Genomic DNA, 26,184 nt, shown 5'->3' on the forward strand with positions numbered 1-26,184 from the left:
CGCAGAGCAACTAAGCCCGTGAGCCACAACTACTGAGCCTGTGCATCTGGAGCCTGTGCTCCACAACAAGAGAGGCTGCGATAGTGAGAGGCCCGCGCACCACAATGAAGAGTGGCCCCCGCTTGCCACAGCTAGAGAAAGCCCTTGCACAGAAACGAAGACCCAACACAGCCAAACATTAATTAATTAATTAAATTAAAAAAAAAAAAAAACTCAACTGTTATGATGCCCAGGTTTCTGGCTTGGAATACTAGATGGCTGGTAGTTACCATGGCTATTACTGCAATAATACTACAAAACTAACCACTGCAAACTCAGTGGCCTACATTGAACATTTATTTTTCTGGGGCTTCATAAATTGGCTCTGATTGGGTAGGCTGAGCTCCAGGCAGCAGGTTAGGTGCAAGTCAACTCCCTGTGTCTCTCATCCTCCTTGGACCAGTATCTAACCATTAGTTTTTCTCATGGCAACTGGACAAGACCACGGGAGAATGAGAAGAAACACATCATGCTTCTCAAAGCCTTGGCCCCAAACTGACCACTTTCACTTCACCAACCTCCCACTGGCCTTCACAAGTCACATGGCCAAGCCCAGCGTTGATCAGGCAGGGAAACATATTCTACCCTCTTTAGTAGGGTAGTACCGCAAAGTCACGTGGAAAAGAACATGGATGCATTATAATATAGAGAAGCCATGGAAAATTAAGTGCAGCGACTCAATCTACCTTAGTACTGTAATTTAATGAGAGGAGAACAGTCATTCCCTACCTATGTTTTTATACAAAACAGGCATCAAACAACTGATTTTCTCCCTTATTTGAGATCAAGAGTAGGAACCTGGGTAGTCAGCACCCCTAGAAGAATTAGCCCACTCCCAGAGCAGGTTCCCCCATCTCTTTCTCTGGGAGTGGTGATGAGCGTTCAGGTTCTTCCACCCCCTCCCCTTACAACAGAGCCTAAGGAGTAGCAGAACCAATATTGACACTGCTCCACCACGAAGCTTCCCATCAACAAGGATTTTTAAATAACTGTGGCTCTCTCCACATAGGCCCGGATCACTTCTTTCCCTTCCTTTTCCAAACATAACTCTTCTTTTCACTTTACAAAGGTATTTGTAGGATTTTCATCTCAAGACAATAACTAAACTCTCTAAATGCTGATTAACCAATCAAACTCAACCTCAGTCACTTCCGAACCATGCCACTTGTGGGAACATCAGTGAACATCTCTAAGCTTCTATTTCCCATTCTGTAAAAAGAAGCAGGTAACACATGCCCTTCCTTCCTCAAATGGTTATTTTGAGAATGGATAAATTAATTCACTAGTAAGCACTTTAGAATCTCTAAATTGCTCTACAACTATGTTGCTCTACAACTTATGTTCCTATTTAATTAAAAATTAATTTGAGTCCAGTCTACATGTTCTAAGAATTATTACAAAAACTTGATGATCTGATCAGGTTTTTTTTTTCTTCTCTTGTCAAATATAATGAAGCGCAGAATTCGGTCTCATCAATTTCTTTTGCCTTTTTCTGACAGCTAACGCCACTGGCAGACATCCAGTAGGAACAAGTTTTCAGGCTTTGCCCAAAGGCAGCCTGTGATGTTATTCCTGGGGTAAATTATTCAGCTTCTAGTAAGTTGCTGTGGAAATTAATATACAGCAGCATATTGCTAATAACTTAAATGTAATGTTTTATTGCTTTACACCTAACCTTATGTTTTTATTTATTAATAGGTATTTTGCATTTTAAATAAAGAAATGTCTTTCACTTTCATTATTCGTTATTCATGTAGTGTTAGTTAAACTGAAGGTTAGGTGTGACAGGAGTGAAATTTTCTAAATAATAATAGTGTGGGTAAAACATTCCATTAATATCACTGCATTAACTCCACAATTGGATGTTTGTTGCAATCTAGCTATGTGGCTCTGCTTTGGATTAGTTTTGTGGACAAAACTGTAGCTTTAATTAAATCAAAGTAGTTGCTAGTTATGCTTTATTTATGGATTTTTTATGCCAGAATAAAACAAAAATAAGTTTCAGTACTAATAAAATATAAAAACTACTTTTCTTTCATCTGTAATTTATAAGTTGGTAACTGTAATAAGAAGGCATTAGTATTTTTCAATGCCTAGATAATGATAAATAGCTACTTGATTTTTTTTTAACTCGAAAACAAAAAAGTAAATAAAACTATTAATAGCAAATGTAACACTGGATGCTTTGCATAATATATATCTTGCTAAATAGAACTTGTGCCATTCACATATGAGTGGTGCAGATGGAGGTAGGCCTTCTGTTTGATATTTTTAGGGAAAAAAAGAAAAAAGAAAAAATTGTTCCCCAAGGGTTACCAGTTCTGTTACTGAAGTCTTGAAAATAACAACCTCCATAGCCCAAACACAGCAATTAAAGGAATCAGCAGAGACATAAACCAAGGCAGAACAAAAGACCCAAAAGGAGAAGGGTGAGCCCAGTGGGACAAAAGAGGGCTCAGATGAAAACAGGCTTTTCATGACTCTTGCCACAATTACAATAGGCCACTGACATGAAGTCACAGAATGCAACCACTAAGCAATTACTGAGGTGTATATATGTACGTCTACATTTCCCTTCCAGTTGTCAGCTTCACAAATGCTTTGTCTACAAGAAAAGAAAAAACACAGAGAGAAAATGTAACTGCAATGTAGGGTAGAAAAATTGAGAACTAAGGTTGGAGAGTTAGATTACCAGTGTAAATACGGGCTCTACCAACTTGCTAGCTCTGTGGCCTTCCACAAGTCACACACCTTCTCTGCTTCAGCCTTGCAAGTAAACAACTGTTTATTACTAGCAGCGTTCTGTAGGTTGTTACAGGATTAAAAGATAGAATACATTGAAGCACTTTTTAGTAAAGGGCCAAAATAAGATCCTAAATATTATATTTCAGTTTCAGTATTTGACCTATTTGAGCATCATTACCTCTAGACAATTCAAATGTTTTGTGGGCACATACATATCACTGGTCAAATGTATGTTTTGACAATGTCTGTGTGGTTTGGATTAATATAGGCAGGATTTTATAAGTAAAAATTTTCACTTTGAGATATAGGTAATCTGGTTTCTAAGTTGCTTATATCCCATGAGTAATTGCCAAATTTTTTATTTTTGGTTCAGTCAGCACAGTCTCTCTAACGTATTAATTTGTTCTTCACTCTGGCCATTTACAACCCAGTATAAGTGTCTGTTCTGCACAAGAGCCATACAGAATAACATGAAATCTTGCACAAAATCTTGCATGTCTGGCAAAACGGCTGGTTTGGCTAAAGTCATCAACATGAGGTAACCCATCTGAGAGAGCATTTAATTGAACAACAAATTTGAAATACAGGAATTAGTATTAGCTCAAAAGAAAAAAATTGCTTCTGTTCTTTTTGGTTTAGATTATCCAGATGATCTTAATCAATTCTTGGTTCGGCATTAGAGCTAGGACAATTAAATACTGAAATATCCTGGAATACTCCTGACATATTGTATACTGATCCATTACCATGGGCCTTTCCTCAGAAGTCACTGGGATTACTGCCTGGATTGCAAAATTGAAGTTTGATTTATGCTATCCAGTTCATTTAATCCCCACTTGCATGAGTAATTGCATTGTAATTCCCACATGGTTACACACAACCCACCAGCCTGGAGTTTGAAGCAGACAAGTAATTCCATTTAACAGCTGTTAAAATAGGGGAATCCACAGGTAGCTCTCATTCAAATGTTAATTGCTCTCAGTGCTTCACTCATAAGCCCACCCTGAAGTCAGATACTTTAGGCTCTACTGAGAAGAGATATAAAAGTAAGATGAGTTACAGACATCCTGACAGAAAAGGAGGATGGATTCAGTCTTGGGTCTGGATGTGCCTTGGCCCTGGAATCAATATCGGCATGGAAATCAAACAGTGAACGATGTTTGTGAGGCAGTATTTGTTTCCCAGATGGTAAAGAGTTTGCAAAAAGACTCCTAGGGCCCAATGGTGAGTCAGTCAGAAAACATTTGCAAATTCAGGTTGTAAAAAGAGGCTGGAAGGAGTCAATTGACAAATTGCCAAACTATAAAACTATACTGAGTCTGTTGACAGTTCTTTTGGAATACACTAAATGAAGAGTGGATTTGGAACTAAATAAATGAACGTGGCAATTTTATTGGAGCTGACCATTTTGAATGTTGCATAGACAATCACTTTGTACATGGTTTTTCAGCAAAGTGCCTGGGATACTAGATTATCTTTTACCAGCAACTCTTTAGAGAAATGAGGAGTCTAAGGGGGGAAAAAAAATCAATAGCATGATTTGGAGTGAGTCAGTTTGCCACTTTGGACCTCAGTTTCTTCCTCTGTAAAATGAAATGATTAAACTAAATGGGTCTCTGAGGTCCCACCAAGGTTCAATTCTTGGGTTTCCAGTATTTGACTATCTCTAGGGTCACTGAAAAAAAAAACAGGAATAAGTATTCTTATTCAGATACAATAAAAATGCTAAGCTCTAACTGAATAGGCTAGGGAAACAACCATGATTATCTGCAGGTATATCAAGTCTCAGCAAACAAAGGTACAATTAGAGTCAAATGGGGTGATCCAAGAGGAAAAATGGGGACTTTCTGTGGCTGACTTGCCTCAGAATTCTTAATTCCTTTCGTCCATTCAAACTCAACTGTCCAAATTTAATTTTTTGGTCATTTAATTACATTTATTAAGTATTAGTAAGTACTTACTATCTGCCAAATACTCTTGAGATGCAAAAATATACACCAAAAACTAATGGCTAATAACTATAGATTTAATTCAGTTTTTCTTTTTCATGTAAATGCACAAGATTTCACTCACATTTCCACTTTCATGTTATGTTGTAGGCACTTCTAGTGGACAGACAATGCATATAAATAATTATTTTTATAGTCACTCTATGAACGCCCTTTGTTGATGGGGGTGACACTGATGATTAGGAATTTCATCACAAGAATTTTCCTATCTTTTGGTACTTGAATAGCTGGAGATTTGGGGAATTCAGTTACACTTATGAAAGTCATCTTGAATCTAGAGACAGATGTGTGTGTATGTGTGTGTGTGTGTATGTGTGTGTATTCTTCATCAATTTAAAAAGATAATTTTCCAGTAATGGCAACTGATTTTGATGTATTGTGTGAGTTTATAAAAATCTTATTTCAGGGGCTTCCCGGGTGGTGCAGCGGTTGAGAATCTGCCTGCCAATGCAGGGGACACGGGTTCGAGCCCTGGTCTGGGAAGATCCCACATGCCGCGGAGCAACTGGGCCCGTGAGCCACAATTACTGAGCCTGCGCGTCTGGAGCCTGTGCTCCGCAACAAGAGAGGCCGCGATAGTGAGAGGCCCGCGCACCGCGATGAAGAGTGGTCCCCACTTGCCGCAACTAGAGAAAGCCCTCGCACAGAAACGAAGACCCAACACAGCCATAAATAAATAAATAAATAAATAAATAAATTTTTAAAAAATCTTATTTCATTTATAACATTCATGGATTATTGTCATTTTTAAAAAATTATTTTTTAAATAATTGCATGCATATGAAAATAGCAAACATATATACACACAGAAAATGTGGGCTTGCCTCCTTCAAAAAAATGTATAGACTTCAGAATATAGATACATAGATAGATAGATAGATAGATAGATATAATATCTATCTCATTGGTTTCTAATTCTTCTAATATTTTTTCTTTCTCAATTTGCTTCCCTTCCATTCATTTGTTCTATTAGCTACTCTTACTTACTGCTCCTCTCTTCACCCATAGTTTTTGTCATCACACTATTCTAAAAGATTTTCTCAATTTCTGCAAGTGCATCCTCTGGTCATTTTTTGGAGCTACACTGCCAGGATAAAATGATTTGCCCAAATTTGGATAAGAGGTCAATCTTAGAAGCTCTATCACAAATGACTGCAAGAAGCCAAGGTGCTAACACACATTCCACCGATTCTTGCTCCTGTCTCCTCCATATAACTTTATATTGCTACAAATTACTCCTCACACGCATTAGAGAGTCCCCAAGAGATATTTCACACGTGCTCACAAACCAGTCCAAACTCACTTGGTGCCTCTGCTGCTCCACTGGGTCCCACAGTTCTTTCTGGGAACCGCCATGCCCTTTCCTCCAATGTGAATCCCCTCGTTAGTACAGCTACTAGCACTAGTATCTTCTGCCACGGTCAGTGGTGCTCTGGGACCCAGGAGATGCCAAAGCAACATGGTTTTCTATTACCGCATTTCTCAAAATAGCCAGTCCACAATCCCTCTGTTACCAAGAGTAAGGAGGTCCTGCCAGAATGTAAATGAACCCTCTTCTTCCTTTATCAAGAATGTCTTGCTATCATAAAAAGAAAAATGTCAGCTGAAGTAAACAGTGTGCTCATTGACATGGTTGATTTAGGTTCTGATTCAAGCTCCTTATCTCATCATGGGCCAATTTATAGACTGGCTCCAGTCCCCGGACCACACTTTGCATATCTCTGCTCTATTATGCAGTGAGGAAGAACAAGGCCTCTCCCTACTGTGATCTTCTACACTTTACAGGGTATCTGAGCAGTAATGCTGATGCCCCAGGGCTTGGAGAGTTTCCAGGGAAAGAGCTCTTTTACATTTATTCAAGTGAGAGTCACACTTGAGTCCAGTGAGAGGCAACACTGGACTGGTGTCGAAACTCATGCTCTCCTCACAATCAGCCCACTCCTCCAGTCACTAAGGTCTTTTGCTTAGCAAGCTCCTCATGCCAGATTCTTTCCTCCCTTACGACGAGTTCTCTTCCAAGAGGCTCCTTGAGCTTCATGTAAATGGGCCTCTTCCAGGTCTGTCCCACCAGATCACCAGACATGTCGTATGCAACTTGACACACAAGCTTGTAAGCAGAGTGGAACTCAAGCTTGATTCATTCTCAAGGTCCTTATTCATTTGCTCACCGTTTGTTGAGCAGTATGTGCTAAGTAGCACATGGGGTACAGAGGCGGTTAGGGCATGGTATTCACCAGAAGGGACCTGGAAAATAAGGTCAGATAAGGTATGCATACAAATGCATACAATATTACATGAATTCCAATAAGTATAACGAGACAAGTATAAAATGTTTATAGAAGACAGATGTGATGTGATAAAAACAAAAATATTTGAGTAAGAAGCTACATTTAAGCTAAGTTTTAAAGCATGTTTATGATTTATGATTAGGGAGAAGGGTTAATGGAGAAGCAGCAGTAAGGCGACTATGAGACTCAAACTGGATGTTTTCATCTGTGTTCTCCTGGACTCACTCCACGCCATGCAAGAGGAATTCGGTGATATTGCTCACATTCTGATCTTTACTGACTACATAAAATAATAATAGCAAATGCTACAAAGGTAATGCTGTACCCACTACAATTTTTATCATAATCTTAGCTTATACAATATAAACATTAAAGAAGGAAAGAATATGATTTCTGGTGTTTTGTCAGACCAGTGCTTTGAGGATGTGAATAAAAGGACAATGATGAATCTAAATGGTTTGAAAGCTAACTTCATAGCAGCTATATTTGTACAAGATGGTGATTATTATCTTGGGAGGCCATATGATTATTTGAAAGCATTTCTCCTTAAGTCAGAGAAAACTTTTATGCTATCAGTAATTTCCTTGCATTTTTTTCCCTACTAAACTTTAATAGCTTCCTGTGCTCCCAGTTAGATTGATCTGGATCTCATTAACGCACAGTCTAAAAGCTTTTGTTTATAAAAATGAATAATTTGATGAAGAATGGCAATTAGGAGTTGTTTCTTTCAAAGAAATTTCAGTCAATTTAATGCAAACCACTAGGTGTATTTGATTCCATTTTGAGACTCCTGCTTCCTATTATGTTTCACGTGAACTCAATTTCTCATTGATCCCTGAAAGAAAACAATAACTCACCAAAAACACTACCTCCCATTTCTTGTGGTAAGATGTTTACACATATGAACACATGAAAAGCAACTTTTCTCACATCATTTAATAAAAGATAGTGGTTTCCAGGGGCAGCTAACACCCTATGAGTCCCAAGGACTCAACACCAGGGAATATTTTGTCCTAGGCTTGCCTCTTAAAAGAAATGCTATTCTTAAAAAAAATAATAATAATATATACAGATCCTTCATGGTTAGTACAGGGAAGGAAAATTATTGGAGGGATATCTGAACTACATGGGTCTGCTGTCCCCAAGATCTCCTTTCCCTTGGGGACTCATTAATTTCCACTGCAGTTATCCTCAGGCAGGATGAAGAGCCCCTTCACAGGGCTCATACCATGCTCCTCTTGCACTGCTGAGGCAGTCCGACACACTTAAATAAGACTCATGGGAGGTCAGGGAATAACAAAAGGAAACCCAATGTGGAGAATGTTGGCTTTAGATCACCTGACTTGTAAGGCATAGCTGACTCAATATGGTCTCAGGCCACGTGTATCCTTGTATGGCCTCAAGAAAAGAGGCATCTTGTCTAAATCTCTCTCTTCCCAGTAAAATGGTGAAGATATAGAAAGACCCCATCTTTCACTGATCAGCGAGAAGGTACAGTCATCAGATGCCTTCAAGTCGAACCTGAGGGAGTGAGTTTAATCCTTCCCTTTCATGCAACAGCACAGCAACACTCAAACTGCAGTGACCACAAGTGTCACCAGAGAGATGAGTGAACATGAGAATCTACACAAAGTTTCATTCTGTAGAACTAGGGTGGTACCCAGATAACTGTATTTTAACAGATATCCCAGGAGATTTTAATGCAAGTTCTTTGAGTCACACATTGATAAACTCTATACTAGAGACTTTGCTATGACTTTTCCAGATATTTATTTTCTGGTTATTGTCTCTGGGAATGACCTCCAGGGAAGGCCAAACCTTATCCCTAAGTCTCAGCACAGTCTTTAAGTTTCAATAGGCTTAACTGAGCATAATGATCCTTTCAGAATGGTACTCAATTACATTTATATGAGACAGACGTAGGATAATACAGGTTCTTCTATATAGGACCTGCCACTACCTTTCACAGGGAACTTGAAAAAGTCATTTACCTATGTCCCTAATATGAAAAGGTTTGGCTAGATCTACAGTGCAGGTATTTACTCCAACATACAAAACACATTTATTGAATGCCTACTATGTGCTAGGCACTAAAGTTTCCAACTCGTTTCTTCAGTGGGGACCTTTCAAATTCTAAAACTTCTACACACCACCTTCTCCACATGATTGCTAACAGATTTCAGGTTCTATCAAGGTAGAAGAAAGTATTGTCAAATCACTATTATGGTTTCAGGAACACTTTAAAATAACTCCATTTGATAACTATTCAAAATAGCATTTAAATTGGTTTGAAAACTAGTGAGAAAGAGTACATATGAGATATTTTACTTCAGCTAAAGAAAACGATTGGTGTCCATATGGAATTACAGACCTCACACCACAACCCTGCGATTCCCCTGAGATCCACAGGCTGCGGCATGGAAACCACACAACTAGAGGCTCTTCGAGGATTTCAAAGATCCCTAAATTCCAACTTACTGAGACTCTAAGACTGAGATTATTAATAGGAAATGTATTGGTAAGTTAAAAGTTATTAATTAAATATTAATATTAATTAATTTTTTAATTAAAAATTAAAGTATATAACCTGATTTCCTTCTTATTTCTTCTTTCAGAATGTCAAAAGCTGGCTGAGAATGGAATAAAATTCTCAAGATGCAAATCACTCAGTTGTAAGAAGAGGCATTTATGACAACAGTACATAGAACCATGAAATTAACTAGATCAGTTTTATTTTAATTTACCTTAGGCCATACTAATTGATTGCTTTGATTGGCTTATGCCTATAATACCAAGCCTAACTGTATTCAAAGTATTAGAGTGGCATTCTAAGTGCCCTTCTATTTTCACGATTATTTCTGGGAACTACAGACAAGACATCAAGTGGCCCAGTATCATCTTCATTACAATTTGGTCAACCTCAACCTTGGGGGAGCAATTTTGTCTATATCAGCATAGAGACTAACAATCTGCACAAGTTAGTCAATTCAGTTAGAAATCTATTAAACTACGTTTAAATTTATTTTTATAATAATGTAAGCGAACACCTACATGGAATCACTTAATGTTTTTTTTTTTTTTTAACTGAGTGTGTTAGGTGTAAATCTGACCCCCGCGTTGTGGTCTCCTTATGAGCCCTGAGCACCTGTCATTCAACGGGCTGATCCTGATGCCCATCAGAGTGTCTGCACATAGCAGATGCTTCACAAATTTGCATTAAATGAATGAATGAATGAACCAATAAAGGTAAATGAATGCTTTTTCTCTGTTTACTTTGTATCATTTAACAGATAGATACATGCACTTTCTTTTTTTTAAGCCTTTACGCTTCCTATGCTTTGGTCTTAAATATCATTTAGTGACCAGGAAATTTTAACATTCATTCCTGAAGTACCTATCTCGTTCATCAATGACTGTCTTACCTGCTGAAAGAATTCAGCTCCATGCTCTCTACACACAAATGCAGGTCTCTTGAATTTTACTACCACTAAACTGAACAGAAGGTCAATTTATTTAACAGCAATCCATTGAACACCAACAATTAAAGGTGCAACGAAGGACAAAACAGAGCATTCAGACTCAAGCCCTATCTGGAAGATCTTAAAATGTAGTGGGAGAGAAAGCACTTATACATAATAAATACCTAACAAACTGTTAATAAATGCTACAGAAAAAGTACAGGTAAAGTGTTACGAAAAGTAATTAAATCAGCTATAGTTACTCTTAACTGGACTTGTGTAAAGGCTCAGAGAAAATGGCTAAGAAATTCAAGCCAATTTCAGTAGTCCTATTTCATCTGTTCTTTTGTGAGCAAAAATTCCCACTGACCTTAATGTTAAATAGGTGATTCACTATTTATTCACGTCTCTACTATTTCATTATAATACATAAGTATGTAATTAAATGTTCATGCCCAAATCCAAGAATCTCAAACAAGTTTCTCTGCCTGAAATTGTAAGCCCTTAATTTTATACTCACCTGTCTATCTACCAAGATTCCTAATATAATAATTTGGATTTAAGCCACAACTGATATTCAAATGTTAGATGCAGTCTTGGTAAGTCCAATGCAATAGTGATTACTTTTCAGTAGTGTGCCAAACCTGTACTGTTTGTATCAGTAGTCATCTGATCCGTTAATTTTAGGTGATAGCATCTGAAGACCTTTTATTCCCAAAGTTGAAACTTAGGTTGTAGCATTTAGAGGCAGGCCAATTACCTGATATAGCTTTGGTTTTTTATTGTACTTTTATTTATTTTTTTTTGGAGGGTGGTTTGGAGCTGTTTATTGACTCGTCATTAGCAGACCCAGACCCATTTGGGGTAACAAGTGATGTGGTCTTAATTCCTTTATTTGCTTTTTCTTAATTGTACTTTTAAAGTTTCAATCTCTGTGTTACATTAGGAAGATGCAAAACAATTTATTTTTCTAAGCATCACCAGCGTTTTGCCAAGTAAGAGATTTTTAAGGGGAAGAATTATTTGTGACATAAAAGCCATTAAAATACACCTGTTACCTCTCAAGTTGAAAGATTAAAGGATTTAGATAAATATGTAGAGGTAAGAATAATACCAGAATCCAGCACCAGTGCCATTTTTGTGTAAAAATGACTGATAGTAATTTACATCTCACATTGGATACACAAAATGTTGTCAAGCCTGATTAATACTAAAACTGATGGTATCTTTTTCAGTTTAATAACGTGGATTCCAATTACTCTACCTGCTATGATTAAGGAGAGGCCACAAAACATTTGATAATTACTAGATGAGATTGTGACAAATTTTTTTACTGGCCTGAATTTTTCCAAATTGCTAAGATAGTTTAAAACTATTTAATAATGCCCTGAATGCAAACAATGTATTTACCTGAGGTAGACTCAGTCTTTAGGAACCTAAAGTTGGGACAGTTTAGGGGATCCCAGGAGGGCCTGGGTAAAGAACACAAAATTACTAGTACAAAAATCAAGTACAGCACCTTGAAAGGGTCCAGATCAAGAGAGAAAACCTGAAGCATAAGCATCCTCAGTTTCATGGTAATCCCCTCTGACCAAAATTTACAGTTTTTAACAATATGTTTGGTTTTAAAGGCTCGCCATACAGAGGCTGGCTCAGTTCTCCTAGATAATAATAACATAATTATTATTATAACAATAATAACATGATTATTCCTATGAATTGTGCCTGATGATTTCTAAAGTCTTTCTTGCCAGATGCTGCTGGTAGTATAATATGACTGATATTCTATGTAGAGTTTATCCTGCTGGTAGATAGCAGGCTTAAACTTCAGAAGAGATGAACTGCATTGTTAAATTACTATATCCTTTCTTTCTATCTGAAAAAAAAAAGTTACAAAATTTTACAGATAACCATATGTTTCAGAGAAGCCTTAGATTTTTATTATTATTGAAATTAACTTAACAAATATGAATTCAAGCTTTGATCTCTAGATACTTTGATCAATAAAACAAAAAATTATAATTATTCATGCATTTGGCCTTTCTTTAAATCTAGCCGGCCTAAGTCTCCAAAAGATTTTTTGTAGATTGAAACTAGATTCTCCCAAGTGGATTGATTTCTTCAAGAAAATTAAAGCAGTGCAGAAAAGAAGAAAGTTATTGCATAAATTGTCTTGGTTTTTGATCAAAGATAGATAACTGTTTTCCTACTTTGAGTTCTAGAGAATAAGGAAGAAGGCCTTGTAACAAAAGGCTTTCTTGACCTTTAATAGTGGAAAAGAAATGATTGAATACTATTCTCTCCTTTAAAATTCGTCCAAAAACTTTTCTCAGAGGCCATAGGGTTTTGATAGAACCCTAACATAAGCATGTGCAGAAAGTTTGTATGTGTGTTCATATATATAATAGTCTGACCTCCACATCCATAGGCTCCACATCTGCAAATCCAACCAACTGCAGTTTAAAATATTCAGAAAAAATATTCCAGAAAGTTCCAAAAAGCAAAACTTGAATTTGCCAAGAGCCAGCAATTATTTACATGGCATTTACATTGTATTTACAACTATCTACATATCATTTACATTGTATTAGGTATTAAAAGTAATCTAGAGATGATTTATATGGGAAGGATGTTTGTAGGTTATATGAAAATACGATGCCATTTTATATAAGGGATTTGAGCACCTATGAGTTTCGGTATCTGAGAGGGTCTTGGAACCAATCCCCTATGGATACCAAGGGCTGACTATACATATACATATACACACACACACACACACAGAGAAGGAGAGAGATATTGTGAGATATCTCAGGCAGGGGCTGGGAGCTGAGGCTCCGGCTTCGGTCGGATCCCAGGGAGAGGACTGGGGTTGGAGGCGTGAACACAGCCTGAAGGGGGCTAGAGCGCCACAGCTAGCCGGGAGGGAGTCCAGGAAAAAGTCTGGAGCTGCTGAAGAGGCAAGAGACTTTTTCTTGCCTCTTTGTTTCCTGGTGCGCCAGGAGAGGGGATTAAGAGCGCCCCTTAAAGGAGCTCCAGAGACGGGCGCGAGCCGCGGCTATCAGCACAGACCCCAGAGACGGGCATGAGACGCTAAGGCTGCTGCTGCCGCCACTAAGAAGCCTGTGTGCGAGCACAGGTCACTCTCCACACCGCCGCTCCCGGAAGCCTGCGCAGCCCGCCACTGCCAGGTTCCCGTGATCCAGGGACAACTTACCCGGGAGAATGCACGGCGCGCCTCAGGCTGCTGCAACATCATGCCAGCCTCTGCCGCCGCAGGCTCGCCCCGCATCCGTACCCTCCCTCTCACTGGCCTGAGTGAGCCAGAGCCCCCGAATCAGCTGCTTCTTTAACCCCGTCCTGTCTGAGCGGGAAACAGACGCCCTCAGGCGACCTACACGCAGAGGCGGGTCCAAATCCAAAGCTGAACCCCAGAAGCTGTGCAAACAAAGAAGAGAAAGGGAAATCCCTCCCAGCAGCCTCAGGAGCAGCGGATTAAAGCTCCACAATCAACTTGATATAACCTCCATCTGTGGAATACCTGACTAGACCAAGAATCATCCCAAATCGAGGAGGTGGACTTTGGGAGCAACGATATATATATATATTTTTTTTTTTCTTTCTTTTCCTCTTTTTCTAAGTGTGTATGTGTATGTTTCTTTGTGTAATTTTGTCTGTATACCTTTGCTTTTACCATTTGTCCTAGGGTTCTGCCGGTCCATTTTTTTTGTTTTGTTTTTTTAGTATACATTTTAGCACCTGTTATAACTGGTGGATTTGTTTTTCGGTTTGGTTGCTCTCTTCCTTCTTTCTTTCTATTTTTTCTTTCTATTTTTTTATTACCTTTTAATTTTTTTATTTTTAATAATCATTTTTTATTTTAATTATTTTTTTTTCTTTCTTTTTTTCTCCCTTTTCTTCTAGGTGTGTGGCTGACAGGGATTTGGTGCTCTGGCTGGGTATGAGGCCTGTGCCTCTGAGGTGGGAGAGGCAAGTTCAGGACATTGGTCCACCAGAGACCTCCCAGCTCCAGGTAATATCAAACAGCAAAAGCTCTCCCAGAGATCTCCAACTCAACGCTAAGACCCAGCTCCACTCAATGACCAGCAAGCTACAGTGCTGGACACCCTATGCCAAACAACTAGCAAGACAGAAACACCACTCCACCCATTAGCAGAGAGGCTGCCTAAAATCATATTAAGGTCACAAACACCCCAAACACACCACCAGACGTAGTCCTCCCCACCAGAAACACAAGATCCAGCCTCATCCACCAGAACACAGGCACTAGTCCCCTCCACCATGAAACCTACACAACCCACAGAACCAACATTACCCACTGGGGGCAGACACCAAAAATTACGGGAACTATGAACCTACAGCCTGCGAAAAGGAGACCCCAAACACAGTAAGTTAAGCAAAATGAGAAGAAAGAGAAACACACAGCAGATGAAGGAGCAAGGTAAAAACCCACCAGACCAAACAAATGAAGAGGAAATAGGCAGTCTACCTGAAAAAGAATTCAAAGTAATGACAGTAAAGATGATCCAAAATCTTGGAAAGAGAATAGAGAAAATACAAGAAACGTATAACAAGGACCTAGAAGAACTAAAGGGCAAACAAACAATGATGAACAACACATTAAATGAAATTAAAAATTATCTACAGGGAATCAGTAGCAGAATAACTGAGGCAGAAAAACGGATAAGTGCCCTGGAAGATAAAATACTGGAAATAACTACTGCAGAGCAGAATAAAGAAAAAAGAATGAAAAGAATTGAGGACAGTCTCAGAGACCTCTGGGACATTAAAAACACCAACATTCGAACTATAGGGCTCCCAGAAGAAGAAAAGAAAAAGAAAGGGACTGAGAAAATATTTGAAGAGATTATAGGTGAAAACTTCCCTAATATGGGAAAGGAAATAGTTATCAAGTCCAGGAAGCACAGAGAGTCCCATACAGGATAAATCCAAGGAGAAACATGCCAAGACACATATTAATCAAATTTTCAAAAATTAACTACAAAGAAAAACTATTAAAAGCAGCAAGGGACAAACAACAAAAATATACAAGGGAATCCCCATAAGGTTACCAGCTGATCTTTCAGCAGAAACTCTGCAAGCCAGAAGGGAGTGGCGGTATATATTTAAAGTAATGAAAGGGAAAAACCTACAACCAAGATTACCCAGCAAGGATCTCATTCAGATTCGACAGAGAAATTAAAACCTTCACAGACAAGCAAAAGCTGAGAGAGTTCAGCACCACCAAACCAGCGTTACAACAAATGCTAAAGGAACTTCTCTAGGCAGAAACACAGAAGAAGGAAAACACCTACAATAACAAATCCAAAACAATTAAGAAAATGGTAATAGGAACATACATATCGATAATTACCTTAAATGTAAGTGGACTAAATGCTCCAACCAAAAGATATAGACTGGCTGAATGAATACAAAAACAAGACCCATACATATGCTGTCTACAAGAGACCCACTTCAGACCTAGGGACACATACAGACTGAAAGTGAGGGGATGCAAAAAGATATTCCATGCAAATGGAAATCAAAAGAAAGCTGGAGTAGCAATTCTCATATCAGACAAAACAGACTTTAAAATAAAGAGTATTACAAGAGACAAAGAAGGACACTACATAATGATCAAGGGATCGATCCAAGAAGAAGATATAACAATTGTAAATATTTATGCACCCAACATAGGAGCACCTCAATACATAAGGCAAATGCTAACAGCCATAAAAGGGGAAATTGACAGTAACACAATCAGAGTAGGGGACTTTAACACCCCACTTTCACCAATGGACAGATCATCCAAAATGAAAAGAAATAAGGAAGCACAAGCTTTAAATGATACATTAAACAATATGGACTTAATTGATATTTATAGGACATTCCATCCAAAAACAACAGAATACACATTCTTCTCAAGTGCTCATGGAACATTCTCCAGGATAGATCACATCTTAGGTCACAAATCAAGCCTTGGTAAATTTAAGAAAATTGAAATCATATCAACTATCTTTTCCGACCACAATGCTATGAGACTAGATATCAATTACGGGAAAAAATCTGTAAGAAATACAAACACATGGAGGCTAAACAACACACTACTTAACAGCCAAGAGATCACTGAAGAAATCGAAGAGGAAATAAAAAAATACCTAGAAAAAAATGACAATGAAAACATGACGACCCAAAACCTATGGGACACAGCAAAAGCACTTCTAAGAGGGAAGTTTATAGCAATACCATCCTACCTTAAGAAACAAGAAACATCTCAAATAAACAACCTAACCTTGCACCTAAAGCAATTAGAGAAAGAAGAACAAAAAAACCCCAAAGCTAGCAGAAGGAAAGAAATCATAAAGATCAGATCAAAAATAAATTAAAAAGAAATGAAGGAAATTATAGCAAAGATCAATAAAACTAAAAGCTGGTTCTTTGAGGAGATAAACAAAATTGATAAACCATTAGCCAGACTTATCAAGAAAAAAAGGGAGAAGACTGAAATCAATAGAGCTAGAAATGAAAAAGGTGAACTAACAACTGACACTGCAGAAATACAAAGGATGATGAGAGATTACAAGCAACTATATGCCAATAAATGGACAACCTGGAAGAAATGGACAAATTCTTAGAAATGCACAACTTTCTGAGACTGAACCAGGAAGAAAGAGAAAATATGAACAGACCCATCACAAGCACTGAAATTGAAACTGTGATTAAAAATCTTCCAACAAACAAAAGCCCAGGAACAGATGGCTTCAAAGGCGAATTCTAGCAAACATTTAGAGAAGAGCTAACACCTATCCTTCTCAAACTCTTCCAAAATATAGCACAGGGAGGAACACTCCCAAACTCATTCTACGAGGCCACCATCACTCTGATACCAAAACCAGACAAAGATGTCACAAAGACAGAAAACTACAGGCCAATATCACTGATGAACATAGACGCAAAAATCCTCAACAAAATACTAGCAAACAGAATCCAACAGCACATTAAAAGGATCATACGCTATGATCAAGTGGGGTTTATCCCAGGAATGCAAGGATTCTACAATAAATGCAAATCAATCAACGTGATACACCATATTAACAAATTGGAGGAGATAAACCATATGATCATCTCAATAGATGCAGAGAAAGCTTTTGACAAAATTCAACACCCATTTATGATAAAAAACCCTCCAGAAAGTAGGCATAGAGGGAACTTTCCTACATAATAAAGGCCATATATGACAAACCCACAGCCAACATCGTCCTCAATGGTGAAAAACTGAAACCATTTGCGCTAAGATCAGGAACAAGACAAGGTTGCCCACTCTCACCACTATTATTCAACATAGTTTTGGAAGTTTTAGCCACAGCAATCAGAGAAGAAAAAGAAATAAAAGGAATCCAAATCAGAAAAGAAGAATTACAGCTGTCACTGTTTGCAGATGCCATGATATTATACATAGAGAATCCTAAAGATGCTACCAGAAAACTACTAGAACTAATCAATGAATTTGGCCAAGTAGCAGGATACAAAATTAATGCACAGAAATCTCTTGCATTCTTATACACTAATGGTGAAAAATCTGAAAGTGAAATTAAGAAAACACTCCCATTTACCACTGCAGCAAAAAGAATAAAATATCTAGGAATAAACCTACCTAAGGAGACAAAAGACCTGTATGCAGAAAATTATAAGACACTGATGAAATAAATTAAAGATGATACAAATAGATAGAGAGATATACCATGTTCTTAGAGTAGAAGAATCAACATTGTGAAAATGACTGTACTACCCAAAGCAATCTACAGATTCAATGCAATCCCTATCAAACTACCACAGGCATTTTTCACAGAACTAAAACAAAAAATTTCACAATCTGTATGGAAACACAAATGGCCCAGAAGAGCCAAAGCAATCTTGAGAAAGAAAAACGGAGCTGGAGGAATCAGGTTTCCTGACTTCAGACTATACCACAAAGCTACACTAATCAAGACAGTATGGTACTGGCACAGAAACAGAAATATAGGTCAATGGAACAGGATAGAAAGCCCAGAGATAAACCCACGCACATATGGTCATCTTATCTTTGATAAAGGAGGCAAGAATATACAGAGGAGAAAAGACAGCTCTTCAATAAGTGGTGCTGGGAAAACTGGACAGCTACATGTAAAAGAATGAAATTAGAACACTCCCTAACACCATACACAAAAATAAACTCAAAATGGATTAAAGACCTAAATGTAAGGCCAGACACCTTCAAACTCTTAGAGGAAAACATAGGCAGAACACTTTATGACATAAATCACAGCAAGATCCTTTTTGACCCACGTCCCAGAGAAATGGAAATAAAAACAAAAATAAACAAATTGGACCTAATGAAACTTAAAAGCTTTTGCACAGTAAATGAAACCATAAACAAGACGAAAAGACAACCCTCAGAATGGGAGAAAACATTTGCAAATGAAGCAACTGACAATGGATTAACGTCCAAAATTTACAAGCAGCTCATGCAGTTCAGGATCAAAAAACCAAACAACCCAATCCAAAAATGGGCAGAAGACCTAAATAGACATTTCTCCAAAGAAGATATACAGATTGCCAACAAACACATGAAAGAATGCTCACCATCACTAATCATTAGAGAAATGCAAATCAAAACTACAATGAGGTATCACCTCACACGGGTCAGAATGGCCATCATAAAAAATCTACAAACCGTAAATGCTGGAGAGGGTGTGGAGAAAAGGGAACCCTCTTGCACTGTTGGTGGGAATGTAAATTGATACAGCCACTAAGGAGAACAGTATGGAGGTTCCTTATGAAACTAAAAATAAAACTACCATATGACCCAGCAATCCCACTACTGGGCATATACCCTGAGAAAATCATAATTCAAAAAGAGTCATGTACCACAATGTTCATTGCAGCTCTATTTACAATAGCCAGGACATGGAAGCAACCTAAGTGTCCATCAACAGATGAATGGATAATGAAGATGTGGCACATATATACAATGGAATATTACTCAGCCATAAAAGGAAACAAAATTGAGTTATTTGTAAGTAGGTAGATGGACCTAGAGTCTGTCATACAGAGTGAAGTAAGTCAGAAAGAGAAAAACAAATCCCGTATGCTAACACATATATATGGAATCTAAAAAAAATAAAAAAAAATCGTTCTGAAGAATCTAGGGGCAGGACAGGAATAAAGATGCAGACGTAGAGAATGGACTTGAGGACACGGGGACGGGAAAAGGTAAGCTGGGATGAAGTGAGAGAGTGGCATGGACTTACATATACTACCAATTGTAAAATAGCTAGTGAGAAGCAGCTGCAAAGCACAGGGAGATCAGCTCAGTGCTCTGTGACCACCTAGAGAGGTGGGATAGGGAGGGTGGGAGGGAGACGCAAGAGGGAGGAGATATGGGGATATATGTATACATATAGCTGATTCACTTTGCTGTAAAGCAAAAAGTAACACACCCATTGTAAAGCAATTATACTCCAATAATGATGTTAAAAATAAATAAATACATAAAAATAAAGATACCATATAATTATTATGTAATATTTATGTTTCAAAGCATCTTCATGTCTACCATATTAATTAGTGGAAGTAAGACTCCTTGCTGGATGGTAATTGAAATTCTGTATTTGGAGGTAATTATTTAAAAACTTAATTTTTTACTCATCATTTAAACATGTTTTCAATGACAATTGAAGGCTAGACACTACACTATAGGCGCTACAGATACATAGATAAACTGTTCATAGTTTCCTCCCTCAGCAATGAGCAAAGCCATGAAAATAAACAGTTGTACATGGATGGACCTAGAGATTATCTTACTAAGGGAAGTAAGTCAGAGAAAGACAAATATCACATAATATCACTTATATGTGAAATCTAAAAAAATGAAACAAATGAACTTATTTACAAAACAGAAACAGACTCACAGACATAGAAAACCAACTTATGGCTCCCAAAGGGGAAAGGGGCAGGGGATAAATTAGGAGTTTGGGATTAGCAGATACAAACTACTATATATAAAACAGATAACCAACAAGGTCCTGGACTTCCCTGGTGGCACAGTGGTTAAGAATCCGCCTGCCAATGTAGGGGACTCAGGTTCAAGTCCTGGTCTGGGAAGATCCCACATGTTGAGGAGGAACTAAGCCCATATGCCACAACTACTGAGCCCACGTGCCACAACTACTGAAGCCCATGTACCTAGATCCCGTGCTCCGCAACAGGAGAAGCCACCACAATGAGAAGCCCACACACCGCAACGAACAGTAGCCGCCGTGAACCACAACAAAGAGCAGCCCCCTCACGCCGCAACTAGAGAAAGCTCGCGTGCAGCAACGAAGACCCAATGCAGCCAAAAATAAATAAATAAATAAAATAAATTTAAAAAAAAAGTTCCTACTGCATAGCACAGGGAACTATATTCAATATCTTCTAATAAGTTATAATGGAAAAGAATATATATATGTATATAACTGAATCATTTTGCTGTATACCAGAAACTAACAAACACTGTAAATCAACTATACTTCAATTTAAAAAAACAAACAGTTGTAGTGTGTGTTAGGTAGAAAAATGTCCCCAACCCCCAAGTTGGCCACATCCTAATCCTGTGAATATGTTACACTGCCTGGCAAAAGAAAATTAAAACTGCAGGTGGAATTAAGTTGCTAACCAGCTGACCTGGAAATGAAAATGTTATGGATTATTTAGATGGATCCAGTCTAATCGTCCTTAAACATGGAAATAGAGGCAGAAGGGTATGTCAGAGAGATGAGACATAAGGACTTGAATTGCCATAGATAGTTTCAAAGATGGAGGAATGGGACCGGGAACTGAAAAATGTGGTGGTCTCTAGAAGACAGGAGGGAATAGTCCTCACCTTATAGCCAGCAAGGAAATGAGAACCTTAGTCTGATAACTGCAGAGAACTAAATGCTGCCAAAGACCTGAATGAGCCTGGAAGAGGATTCTCCCACGGAAGAGCCTCTAGAAAAAGACACAGCCCATCTACACCTTGATTTTAGCCCAGTAAGAGTTATCTACACAATTATAATAAATATATGCTATATTAAGCCACTAAGTTTGTAGTAATTTATTATGGAAATAAAAAATTAATATATAATGATAAGATAATGGATACATTAAACAAAAGATTATGATCTAGTGTGGTACGAGCAGAAGAAATATCTTAGATATCATGTTAAGAATTTTAGATTCTATAAGCAGTAAGTAATAAGGAACCATTAGGAACCTCTAGCTGTGGTTGAACCACAGGAGAGAAAGTATGTATAACTTATTTTTTTGGCTACGTTGGGTCTTTGTTGCTGCTCACCGGCTTTCTCTAGTTGCAGCAAGTGGGGGCTACTCTTCGTTGCGGTGTGCAGGCTTCTCATTGCGGTGGTTTCTCTTGTTGCGGAGCACGGGCTCTAGGCACATGGGCTTCAGTTGTTGTGGCTCGTGGGCTTTAGAGCGCAGGCTCAGTAGTTGTGGCGCACGGGCTTAGCTGCTCCGCGGCATGTGAGTTCTTCCCGGACCAGGGCTCAAACCCATGTCCCCTGCATTGGCAGGCGGATTCTTAACCACTGCACCACCAGGGAAGTCCCTGTATAACTTCTTCTAGATAGCATTTTCCCAAATCACAATTTCTCCAAGTCCCATTATTCCTGGAACTTAAAATAGGTAACACCTATGGTTTTTATTCTTAACTTGTTAAAGAGAGCACTGTTTAGCAAATCTCTCTACTAGTAAACATCTGAGATGGGGCATCTCCAGGAAAATGGCTAAAGTATTTTTGTGAATTAGTTCTCAGGATTTTTCATGTGATAGTCCATGCTCATAGTGAACCTGTGTATTCACTAAATTAAACACAAAATATTTTCCATTTGAGTTTTCCAGTTAGAATAAAGCAGTGCACGTAGAAACTTATTTTCTTGTTTTCACTACTGTGAAAATCCCTGTTTACCTATATAGCAAGCATGCCTCAGGCACTAGTTCTTATTAAGGCTTATATACCAATGCAAGTTTAAGAGTTTAAAGGGGGCCTCTACAGTGATGTAAGCAGAAAGAATATATCTGTTTTTAGCTTAATTAGTGAATAGATCATTCTCCCTGCCATTATATACACCACTGAAAATTTTAGGGAAAAAAAGCCAATCCCAATTTTTGTAGCTAAGGAAAAGCAAGGCAAAAAGCAACTCCAGATAAATTAAGTTTAATTTAAGTGACAGAAGTAGAGTTTTTAATACACCAACATCAATATCATCAGAACAAATTTGAAAAATGCCTGCTACATCCTACAGGGTGATTTTTAAACGTTACATGTTTACTTTTTATGAAGACAGTTGGAAATAGAGTTTACTACCAAGTCTACATGGTACGGCCAAATTCACTGGCTAAGCGGATTTCCAATTTTCTGTTGTCTTAGTAATTGGCTGCAAGGCTAACCGTCAGACTGCCTGTGTGGTAAGCCAATTTATTCATCAAAGAGATATAAAATCCTGGTTCGACTGTGCCTCAGTATACTTCTTGCAATTGCCTGGCTGTTAGAAATGCATGTCTGGTTTATGACTGGAGGGAAGGATTTGGGTCTTACATTGCAATTACTATCCTGTATCAGGATGCTTTAGTTGTCTACAGCAAGACAATCCAAGAGGTGGCGGTAGACCCAGCCAATAAGGAAGGACAAATATTTGGGAGATGACCAAGGGCAGAGGCTTGCAACAAAAGTTCAGTTTGGGAAGTAATTACTTCCTTTAAAGATCCAACAGTCTCTAGTTAAAATTGAGACAAAATATTTAATGGTTAAAATATTTAATTCTATCTTAACAGCCTCCTAACTAGCCTACTTGAATCCACACTGGCCCCTTCCAGTTTATTCTGTAAAGGCTGCCTGAGAGATCTTCTCCAAGGTGTGAATTTCAACAATGCTTGACAGAGTTCACCCTTCAGCCTAAAATCTTTCAATGGCTCCCCTTTCCCTTGGGATAAATACAACACTCAAGAGGCTATGAGGTCCTGTAATGCCCACCTCTCCACCCCATCTTATTTCACCCTTCCCCTTGCTCCCCAGTCATACAGGCCTTTGTGCCTCTCATACTTGCTGGGCTGTCTTCCACCATTGGGTCTTTACACACTTTTCTCTGAATGGAGGACTGTTCCCTCCCCTGTTGCCTCGTTAACTCCTACTCACCCTTCAGGTCTCAGCTCAAGGAACATTTTCTCAGTGAAGCCTTCCCTGACCTCCTTAAGTGAAATCCTATTTTTCAGATTCATACCCTCATGTACCACCTTGTATCACTTCTCATTGTTGCAAACCGACTCCTTCCTGTGATTATTTGATGTTATTTATCTCTGCCAATAATGGTAAGCTCAGTATTTTTTTGCTGTTTTTTCCCCAGAACCTAGAAAAGTGCCTGAGACATAGGCATGAAAAGTATCTGTTAAATATACAAACAGATGAGGTAAGAATATTTTCAGAGATTTTTGATTACATAACTTCTGTTATACATTGTTAAGCCACTATCCTCCATGAAGAAAATGAATATATCATCTAGCATAATGCTTAAAACATTCAGTTGCTTAATACAAGTTTAAGAAATAGAATTAAAGTCATATAGGCAGAATTGTATTTATATATAGATCAGAAAAATGTTCACAATAGTTAGCTTTGATCGGTGTGTATGTTAAGAGCAGAGACAAAGAATACCAGTTCTCCTACCTAGAGTAGCTGACTAAAGGGCACAACATAGAGTGCCTTTACAAAGTTTCTGAGAGGTTGGGTTGTACTTACTTAAGATCAACTAATACTAAGAATTACATTTAGTCCTAGAGCAGGGGTTATAACTGGATAGACAAGTTAGGGATCCATGAATCTAAGAGTTAGAATATATTTCATAGATGTACAATTTCATTTGCTTGTTTTACAGGAAAAAAAACAAAGCCCAACAAACTTAAGAAATATGTCCATGGTCACATCCGTGTTGAGGATCAAATAGCTGGAGGCCAAATAGCATATTTAGACATTCCTGAATGGTTTCTATATGTTAAATCTGTACTGATTCTATAGGGAAGTGGATTTTAAAAGATTCACACATACATTTGTGAATGTGGAAAACATTTTCATAGATATTATTTGGCAGATCTGTCAAAGAATTCAAAAATAGAAACAGGTGTTCTGAATTCTAAAAACATAATAACCAAGGCTATTTATTAGATCTAAAACTAAATTTTTTTTAAAAATTATATAAGAAAGTAAATATAATCATTACTTGGCTGAATGGTAAGCAATATTAATATAGTCATAAAAGTATGCAATAATTATTAATTTAACCAAAAGTGATGATATTACTATTGGGATGACTGAAGAAATGTAAGAATGGATAACGTCAAAAATTGACAAATCTAAGGTTTCCCTGGTGGTGCAGTGTTTAAGAATTGCCTACCAATGCAGGGGACACAGGTTCGAGCCCTGGTCTGGGAAGAGCCCACATGCCACGGAGCAGCTAAGCCTGGGCACCACAACTACTGGGCCTGCGCTCTAGAGCCCGCGAGCCACAACTACTGAGCCCGCCTGCCGCAACTACTGAAGCCCGTGCGCCTAGAGCCTGTACTCCGTAACAAGAGAAGCCACTGCAGTGAGAAGCCCGTGCACCACAAGGAACAGTAGACCCCGCTCGCCGCAACTAGAGAAAGCCGCACACAGCAACGAAGACCCAATGCAGCCAAAAATAAATAAACAAAATAAATAAATTTACTTTTAAAAAATTGACAAACCTAGAAATAACAGTATAAATACCTTATGTAGAAATGTGGAGATAAGTATACAAGTGTTTTAAAATATTGCGTCTGGAGAGTGGAGTGGGTGGTAAAAGATGGTTGGAACAAGGAACTGATGTTTTTCTTAAGCTTTTCAGCACTTGTTTTAGTTTGGGTCTACTCAGGAGAAAGAAGCTGCACAGTGATTTGAGCAAGGAAACTTTAATACTGAAAAAATATTAACTATAACAAGGTAATGAATTAATGGGGGATTAGCTAGTAAAGGGTAAAGAAGACTCTCGAGAATATAAAAATAGCAGATGTACAGAGAAGCCACTATTCCTAGGGCCAAGGCAGAGAACCCAGGAAGGAAGAAATCTGGAAGACACCGCCGCATCCAGGGCTGAACTCTAAGCCTTGCTTTCGAGGGTGCAGCTGGGCTCTACTGCATGGTGTAACAGGTTCATGAGGGGCTGCATTGGCAGGATTCACTGGGAAGCCATCCTCTGGGGTGCCAAAATAAGCCATCGGCAGGGAGGTGCCACAGAAGTGACACTCACCAAGAAACTGTTTTCTGGGGTGCCAGAAGCCGTGCCCATGAGGAGGTGTCTCCGAACTTGTTTGAAAGTCACTTGAGGGGCAGTGCTAGGAACAGGCATCCACAGAGAAGTGCCAGACCTCATAACTCACTCTGAAGCCACCCGAGGGTGTTCCAAGGAAGCTGTCCATGGGGATGTGCTATTCTTTGGAACTTGCTACCAAAGTTCCAGAACTTTGGCATGAAGAGGTAAAAGGAAATCCATCCACCGGAGGAGCAATGCCAGTTACTGGGATTCTGATCTCAGAATG

The sequence above is a fragment of the Balaenoptera acutorostrata genome, chromosome 4 (genome assembly GCF_949987535.1).
Source record: "Balaenoptera acutorostrata chromosome 4, mBalAcu1.1, whole genome shotgun sequence".
In the NCBI taxonomy this organism is placed as follows: Eukaryota; Metazoa; Chordata; class Mammalia; order Artiodactyla; family Balaenopteridae; genus Balaenoptera; species Balaenoptera acutorostrata.